General features: G+C 39.1%; 1 pseudogene; it reads right to left on the bottom strand.

Moving 5' to 3' along the window:
- Positions 1-1,023: 1,023 nt before the first annotated feature.
- On the bottom strand, positions 1,024-7,183 carry LOC102481734 (putative 18S rRNA (guanine-N(7))-methyltransferase pseudogene; annotated as a pseudogene).
- Between the last annotated feature and the right edge of the window lie 2,210 nt (positions 7,184-9,393).

Raw genomic sequence — 9,393 nt, 5'->3', positions numbered from 1 at the left:
ACCTTTAGGTTTAGCATCCATAGATTCAGCTGACTGGATGGAAAATATTGGGCGGGAAAACTATAACAATATGTACAATAAAAGATAATACAAATAAAAACAATGCAGTATAACAACTGTTTATATACTATTTATAATATATTAGGAATTATAACTAATATAGAGATGATTTAAATTCATAGGAGGATGTGCTTAGTATGAAATACTGTGCCATTTTGTATAAGGCACTTGAGCATACCCATAGAGGGTCCTAGAATCAATTCCCCATGAATACCAATGGACACTTTACTTTGCTTTAATTTATAGATGATCTCAAACCCTGAGTGATTTGGTGCTGTTAATAGGGATAGAGAAGTCCAAAAAATGAGTAAGTTTTCTTTTGGGCGAGAGTGGGGTGTTACGGGTGTTGAATTTGATTTTGGATATGTTGAGTTGGGCTAATGAAATATGTCTGTGGAGGATGGAATATTAGGGTTGTTTGTGTAAGTAATTTAGAAGTGGTAGTTGAAGATCTGAGAATTGGATTTATGAAGCATAACATTTAGAAAGAACTGGGGTATAAAAAAATGATTGCTGATACATATTTAGAGTGGGAAGAAAAGGAGAGACAAAAGGAGATGCTGAAGGTGTGACCGGAGAGGATATAATGTACTGCGTTCTGAAATGACTGTTCTCTTGGGACCTGTCTGGGTCGACAGTCTCTGAAGAAGAATCTGAAGTGCTAATGAGTAGAAAGGGAAACAAAGTCAAGAGTATGTTGATGGTTTTGAAACAGGAATATGAAAAGATTGTAGGAACTTCTTATGATAATAAGGATCAAAAGGATAAAATAGAATATTTAAGTCAGAAAGGGGCATTTCAGAGATGGCCAGCTTAGAGGTTGGACCCTTTACATTTGATGTGTTTGGTAGTTGAAAGGAAGCATTTCAATATTGAAAAACTTCTCAGAGACAAGTGCCTGTGCTGGGTGGCACATCTCCCACTGTGCAGCCCAGAGGTGTCCTGCTGGGCAGAGCTCTTGGTTTAGAAGTGAGTCCTGTGTTTGTGGCCAGTGTACTGGGTGTCGGGTCTGACCTCCTTGCCTTGCTGCCTGCAGGGCTCCTTATCCTCCAGCACCCACTCTTGGCTCTTTCTTTCCAATCTGCACCTCACAATCCTGTGAGGAACCCTTTCATCAGTGAGGGTGGACTCCCTGGCCTTGAATCCATCCTTATTTTCATTCATCCCCTTTGGCACAAAGACTGAAGTTCCAGAAACAGAGATAGAATTTACTTGCCTTGGCACTGTTGGGATGTTCTACCACCATGCTGCCAATGAAGCCAGCCTTGGTGGCCTGGGTCATGATCAGTTCCCCCCACTCTGTGTTCTCAGGGTACAGCTGCAGACCTCTGCCTCCATCAATGAGAACAGACTAAAGAGAGAAAAAAGCAGTACAGGTGCTTGGCTGGTATGTTGGACTTTTTGTTAGCATTACAGAGTCACTGCACAGCAGAAATGCTGATACTAGCATCAGTTTGAAGGAGAGACCCTACCCTCTATACGCCAGAAACAGATCTCCTTCTGTGTCTTGGTCTAAGGCTGCAGTCAGCATGGCAGGGCTGATATCAGTGCCCAATCAGTAGTCTTATTATTAGAGAGAGTGTCTCCTCTCAGTTCAGAATCACATCCAGTATCCAACAGGTAACAGGTCTGACCCTCCGGCAGGTAAAGGAGCTCCAGTGCTCGCTCAGCAATCTTGGTCTGGACATCAATCAAGTGTGAGTTGCAGAAATATTTCCGGGCTTCATTCTTGTCATAAAATGGCTCCAGGGCAGCCTGTTATGCTCCTGTCTCTAGCAGTGGGTCAGCTCCTCCCTCTTCAGCAGAATGCCTGGCTCCATATGACATCTTTAGGATAACCATGATTTACATTTTTGATGAAATATTCAAAATGGCATTTAAATTATCCTAATGTAATTAATGACTAGAATACGTAATAAGTATTTGTTTTGGTATTAATTAATTTAGATTTATTATTTTAAAGTGACTCCCTACCCCAGTAATACTGGACTTAAACTAAAGAAAAATGGTGGTGATTTATTAAAAATTAAGTCACTTTTTTATTGCTTTATCTTGAATCTGTTTTTTATTTGTAACTGCTTCATTAAATAATAGTAGAATTGTCTGTAACTGATTTTATATGAGCATGTCAGTGAAGCATGTAAGTTTTTTAAGCTAGGTAAGGGTATAGCTCACCTTTACAAGACTGACTAAGATCACTAATGGAGTGAGTGTAGATAAAATTAAGAGGAAAAGTCCAAGGACTGGGTCCTAGAGTATTTAAGGATTTAGAAGTACAAAAGATAAGGAGATAGATATATGAGGAAAGGCAACTAAAAAGGAGGCAGGAGGAAAGTCACAAACTTGAAATAAACTGGAAGCCAGATTAAAGTGTCTTAAGGACTGACAAAAGCTGTATTAGATGTTGTTAACAGGCTGAGTAAAAAGAGGCCTGAAAATTAACTGTAGGCAATAGCAGATAACTGATCTTGGTCATATGGTCAGTGCTAGAAATAAAAGTCTGAATGAGACAGATTTTAGTGAGAACTGGAGGAGAGAAATTTTATCACTCATTTAAATAGTATTGCTGTAAAGGTGAGAACAGAAAGATGGGCGAGGGCAGCAAGTGGGACTGAGAGAAGTTTATTTCATTTTTTTAATGGGTAAAATTTTAGTGTGTCTGTGCTGGTGGCATTGATCCAGTAGAGGGAAAAATGATGATGCACAAGAAATAGAAGATAATTAATCCCTACTGCTTAAGTAGGATTTGGGAACTGGCCTGGAACTTTGCCACCATGTGAAATAATTTCTGTGAAGGAAGTTTTGAATTTGACACAAGTAAATTACAAATGTCTAATAACCCTACTCATCTTATATTTTATAGTTGTAAATTATATTTAGTCATGATGTGGGTGTTAATAGAGCCACACATTAGTTTTCCATTGCACTAATTCTATTATTTTCAAGTAAGGAATATGATGGTAACATATTGATAGAAAATGCCAAAACCCTCTTGCTTACCTGAGCTTGTTTGAATATGATTCAGTTAATCAGTGCCTAAGCTTTTTTTGTTTATACATTTCCACAAAGTACATATTTTTGGAAAAACTAGGTCCTGTATTCTGTTACACATTTTAAAGTTCATATCTAATAGTTAAGTCACTTATTTTTTTAAGAATTATTTTATTTAACTTTATCTAGCTACCTATCTGTCTATCTATCTATTTATTTATTTTTATGTGACCAGAGAGGGACAGAGTGAGAGAGAGAAGGAGGAAGAAAGCAAGCTACCAGGTCCGAGACTTGAACTGTGGTTGGCCATGTGGAATTCCAGTGCCCTTAAACACCATGCCACCTGTCAGCCCCAAGTCACATTAAAAAAAAAAAAAAAAACTGGTGAAAAATAACAAGCATTTTAGCACATTAGTATTACCTAATAGTTATAATAATTAATGCTGTCTGATAAAATTGGTTTTTGAGAGAAGCTATGTAGTTGACAGATAATAAACGGTACAATTGAGTAAGTTTTGGTTTATGGATACACTCAGTAGACCACGATGACAACATAATGAACTTCAAAAGTTTTCTAGTTTTTCTTGGTAATCCCTGTATGCTAACTCACTCTACTACCACTACCAACCCCAAACCCTTCCCTAAGCAACAGCTAATCTTTCAAACTTGCCTCTTCTTAAACTTTATATGAAAATAATTATGTAGAACATATTCTTCTTTTTTTGCTCTCAGCACAATGATGGTAAGATTCATCCATGTTGTTTTATTTCTGAATATTATTTCACTATAAAAAGTATTTATATTTTGATACTTTGGACATTTAGGTTGTTTTTGGATTTTGGCTGTTACACATACAGTGGCTGTGAACATTCACATACAAGTCATTTTTAGGACATTTGCTTCCGTGTCTCCTGTATAAACACCTAGAAGTAGAATTGCTGGGTCATACGTTAGACATACATGTTTAACTTTATAAGAAAACTGCTGAGCTGTTACTCAGAGTGGTTGTACCACTTTTACATTTCCACAAGTGAGGTATGAGTTTAGTCTTCATCTTTACTATTGTCACTTTAGCCCTTACAGGTGTATGGTGGTACCTCATTGTGGCTCTAATCTGTTTTGGTTTTTTTATTTGTTTTGGGTTTTTTTGTTCGTTTTTCTATTTTTTTTTTTTTATATACATTCAGTCACATTATTTAGCTTACAAAGTGAACATTTCAATCTGTGAACATTTCTCCCCAGTCCACCTCATCAAAACGTCTTCAACTGATAACACCACACCTTGCCATCCTGTCAATGTTTTGCCTCTGTATCTCTCCTTAAACTGGTTTCCCTAATGACTAGTAATTCCTAATGATTTTGGCCATTTTTTCATATGCTATTCATAGATTTTCCTTGGCAAAGTATGTGTTCCAATCTTTTGCCTGCTTATTGTATTGTTTTCTTATTAATGAACTTTAGTTTTTTATTCTAAATACATGTGTCTTTTCAGGTAGGTGCATGTATTTTGTTCTTACCCTGTGGCTTTTCATTCTCCAATGTCTTTCAAAAAAGTAGTTCTTAATTTCAATGTAGGGTAGTTTAATCATTTTCTTTTCATGGATTGTTCTCTTAATGTTATATCTAAAAAATATTTGCCTAACCTAAGATCACAAAGATTTTCTGTTCTTTTTCTAAAAGGTTTATAGTTCGACATTTAGATCTGTGCCCCATCTAAGTTAAATTTTGTACATGATGTGGGTAAGAATCAAAATTCTTTAAAAAAAAAATGGGGTAGTTGACAGTGTGGCAGTTAAAGCACTGGATTCCCATGTGGTTGACCACAGGTTGAGTCATAGATCTGGTGGCTTGAAAATCATGCTGGGTATGTGTGCAGTATGCCCAAAATCCCCAGAGGAGAGTGGAGGAGAAAGAATTGTGGCTTGGCCATCACCAGTGGAGGAGAAGGGATTGTGGTTTGGCCATCCCCCAGGGGGTGATTTCTAGGCTTTTTGTGGGAGTATTTGGTGCTTGCAAATGGGGTTGCATTCTTCAAGTCTGCCTTAGTCTGTTCATTGCTAGTATATTAAAATGCTCTAGGTTTTTGTATATTGATTTTGTATCCTGCAAGTTTACTGAATTCATTTGTTACTTCTAAGTTTTTTCATGGGTTCTTTTGGGCTTTCTATTCTATGTGTATAATCATATTATCTACAAATAGGGACAATTTTATTTTTTCCTTTCCTATATGCATACCTTTATTTCCCTCTCTTATCTGTTTCCTTAGGCTAAGTTTCAAGTACCACATTGAAAAGAAGTAGAGAAAGTGGACAACTTTGTCTTGTTTCAGTTTTTATTGGTAAAACTTTCAGCTTTCAGTATGATGTAAGCTATGGATTTGTCATGTATGGCTTTAATTGTGTTGAGGAATATAACTTCTATCCCTATTTTGTTGAAAATCTTTTTTTTTTTAAGTGATTTTCACAGAGAGAGACATAGAGACAGAAAGCGAGAAATCACCCCCCAGGGGGGATGGTCACGCCGCAATCCCTTCTCCTCCATTCTCCTCTCGGGATCTTGGGCACGCACGCACACGTGCCCGGCGTGAGTTTTAAGCCACAGGGTCCGGGACGCGAACTGCGGTCGACTACGTGGGAGTCCAGCGGCATAGCCATTACGCTAACTGCTGGTTCCCTTTTATTGAAAATCTTAATCATGAAGATATGTTGTATTTTTGTCAGATGCCTTTTCTTCATCAATTGTATTAATTTTCTAAAACTTTAGGGATATTGGGAACCAGCAGTTAGTGTAATGGCTATGTCGCTGGACTCCCACGTAGTCGACCGCAGTTCGCGTCCCGGACCCTGTGGCTTAAAACTCACGCCGGGCACGTGTGCGTGCGTGCCCAAGATCCCGAGAGGAGAATGGAGGAGAAGGGATTGTGGCGTGACCATCACCCCGGGGGGTGATTTCTCGCTTTCTGTCTCTATGTCTCTCTCTGTCTGGCGAGCGCACACGCCCTATAGCGAATATCTCTCCAAAAAAATAAAAGAAAAAAAAACTTTAGGGATATTGAAATTTCTGACTATAGCTGTGAATTTTTCTATTTTTTCTTCCTGTTCTTACTGTAGATCAAGAACTATAATTTAGTAGCTATCTTTATTAAAGTAATGATGATTAAAATGTCTTACGGTTTCTGGTTATTGTTTTTTAATTTGTGGTACAGTATGTGTTGAACCACATGAGAATGAGAGAGAGAGAGATGAGTGCCATCTATACATTCTGGTTACACTGTGATCCCCTTCCTCCAGCCCTCCAGCTCGTGGGATCTTGGCATGGGCCTGCATGCCCATCGTTTTTTCAGGCTGACTGGGCCAGGGATTTAAATTGCAGTCACTGTGTGAGACTCTGGCTTCTCTTGAGCAGCCCGTTACCACTGTGCCATGAAGCTGGCCCTGGATTCTAGCTGCCTTGTCTTGATTCTGTTTCTCCTAGCAGCATAGTAAAGATAATTTTTATATTTTTAGTTAGTAACCAATCTGCTGCTCTTTTGCCTTTCCTAGTTTGAATCATTCCACCTGCCATGTTAATCTTTCTCTAGGATAGCAACACTTATGTCAACATCAATTCTGTTCAAAACTTATTTCCACCTGACTGCTCCAGAATTAAGAAATTCAGCTTGACAAGCAACATAACTCATTGTATCTGTTCTCAATTTATCTTTCCATTCTTTGATTTCTCTTCTACTTTTACTCTATAGTTCAAACTACATTTCTCTCTTTTCCCCCAATACTATACTTTCCTATCTATGTACTTGTTGCCGTTTTAATGGCTGTAGAAAGGTTTGAGGGGCCAGCAGGTGGTGGTTGAGGTGCTGGACTTGCACATGGTTGACTGCAGTTTGAGTCCCTGTCCGCAGCTTGAAACTCATGCTGGGCACATGTGCATCCATGCCAATAGTCCTGAGAGGAGAATGGAGAAGAAGGGATTGCAGCGTGGCCATTCCCTTGGGGGGTTATTTCACGCTTTCTGTCTCCCTGTCTCTCTGGCTATGATACATGCCCTGTAGCAAATGACTTAAAAAAAAAATAAAAAGTTTGAAAACAAGTCTGAAAAATACCTTTTTGTACTGGTGCTTACCTACCATAATCATTTTGCAATTTTAATGACTTACATCAAGTACTGTGTATTTCACAAAGTTTGTTCTTTTTAAAAATTTATTTATTTATTAGAGAGGTTTTTGCTATAGGGCATGTGCGCTCTCCAGACAGACAGAGACAGACAGAGACAGACAGAAAGCAAGAAATCCCCCTCCCGAGAGGATGGCCACGCCGCAATCTCTTCTCCTCCATTCTCCTCTCGGGATCTTGGGCACGCATGCACACGCGCCCAGTGTGAGTTCTAAGTCACTGGGTCCAGGACTCGAACTGCGGTCGATTACATGGGAGTCCAGCGACATAGCCATTATGCTAGCTGCTAGTCCCACCAAGTTTGTTCTGATCTCTAGATAGTTGTGATCTTTGATTCATTGTATTTCTGTAATTATCCTGTGCTTTATGAAAGTGCATCACTGGTCTTATGCTATCTTGGGCTATACAAATCCAGAATTTCTTATCTGTAGTTTTAAAGTCCAAAAGACTGAAATCTGTTCTACAAGTTTGTTTTAACTCATTTGGTGACTGTGGTAGGCAGAATAATGGCCTCCAAAAATGTTGATGCCTAATTCCTGAAACCTGTTAATATGTTAGCTTAGGTGGCAAAAGAAACTTTGCAGATGTAATTGAGCTAAGAATTTTGAGGACCAGTCTCGTAGCTCAAGGATTAATGGATTTGTACCCCACATGGCCAACTGAGGTTAGAATCTGAGCCTCGTTGGTTTGAAAAACCTGAGCATGTGTCTGCACGTCCAAAATCTTGTTCAGAAGCAGGAATTAGGATTATGGTATGACCGTGTCCCATTTTGGGGATACTCTATCTCTGTGTTTCTCTCTCTGGGTCACACTCTCTCACACATGTGTCCTATGGCAGTTCAAACAAAAACAGAAAAAGAGTTAAGGATTTTGAGATTAACCTAGATTATCCCTGTGGGCCCATTGTAAACACATGAACCTTATAAGAGAAAGAGGGAGGCAAGAGAATCAGGAAGAGGTGTGACTGAAGAAATAGAAGTTGGAGCCATGCCATTGCAGCTTTGAAAGAAAGCCATGAGCCGAGGAATAAAGGTTGCATCTAGAAGCTGGAAAAGACAAGAATGGATTTTCCACTAGGGCTTCCAAAAGAAAGGTGTAGACACCTTGGTTTTAGCCCAGCCAGGTTCTGACTTCCAGCAACAACAAGATAATAAATTTGTTTTGTTTAAGCCACCAAGTTTATGGTACTTTGTTGGAGCAGCAATAAAAAACAATATAGTGATAAAACCTGACCTGAATTGCTGTAAGGCTATTTATAGTCTTTATTCATGCCAGGCAGTATGACTGTTCATATATTTTACTATTGAAATAATAATGTTTGGTCATATGCACTGCCCTAGCCCTGGCTAAGTAGTTACTTCACATATACAGTTTTTAGTTTATGGTACTTTGTTGGAGCAGCAATAAAAAACAATATAGTGATAAAACCTGACCTGAATTGCTGTAAGGCTATTTATAGTCTTTATTCATGCCAGGCAGTATGACTGTTCATATATTTTACTATTGAAATAATAATGTTTGGTCATATGCACTGCCCTAGCCCTGGCTAAGTAGTTACTTCACATATACAGTTTTTATGTGTGTGTGTATATATATTTGTCCTCAGGACTTTCAAAAAAAAGGATCCTGACCGAGCCCTCGTTGCACCGGTGGTAGCATACTGACCCGTAGTACTAGAAGCCACAGGCCAGCCACGGGTTCAGAGTCTGAGTTAACCTGAAACTTAGTGGGTGTGTGTTTCCCCAAGATCCTGACTAGTTGGAGGACTAGGAGAAGCGGATTAAGGTATGAAGAAACTGTCAAGGGTGTTTGTGTGTCCTCTTCCCCTTCTCCTTGCATTCTCTCTCATGAAAGAAATAATGTAAATTAAAAGAAAAATAAGTAAAGGAGGACTCTAGACCTAGAGTCATTTACCTAAATGATATCTGTTTCCCTCTACGAGACTACAAGCTACTTTAAGAAACTGGGACTTGTTTATCTCTGTGTTCCCTTGTCATGATGACTTACACTTAAGAAAGAGATGTGAAAGGGAACCAGCAGTTAGCGTAATGGCTATGGCCCTGGATTCCCACATAGGCGACCGCGGTTCTGTGCATGTGTGCTCAAGATCCCGAGAGGAGAATGGAGGAGAAGGGACTGTGGCATGACCATCCCCCCTGGGGGGTGATTTCTC

The sequence above is a fragment of the Tupaia chinensis genome, unplaced genomic scaffold, assembly GCF_000334495.1.
Source record: "Tupaia chinensis unplaced genomic scaffold, TupChi_1.0 Scaffold000527_1, whole genome shotgun sequence".
Lineage (NCBI taxonomy): Eukaryota > Metazoa > Chordata > Mammalia > Scandentia > Tupaiidae > Tupaia > Tupaia belangeri.
The sequence above is the reverse complement of the archived record's forward strand: the minus strand, read 5'-3'. Positions and strand labels throughout refer to the sequence as shown.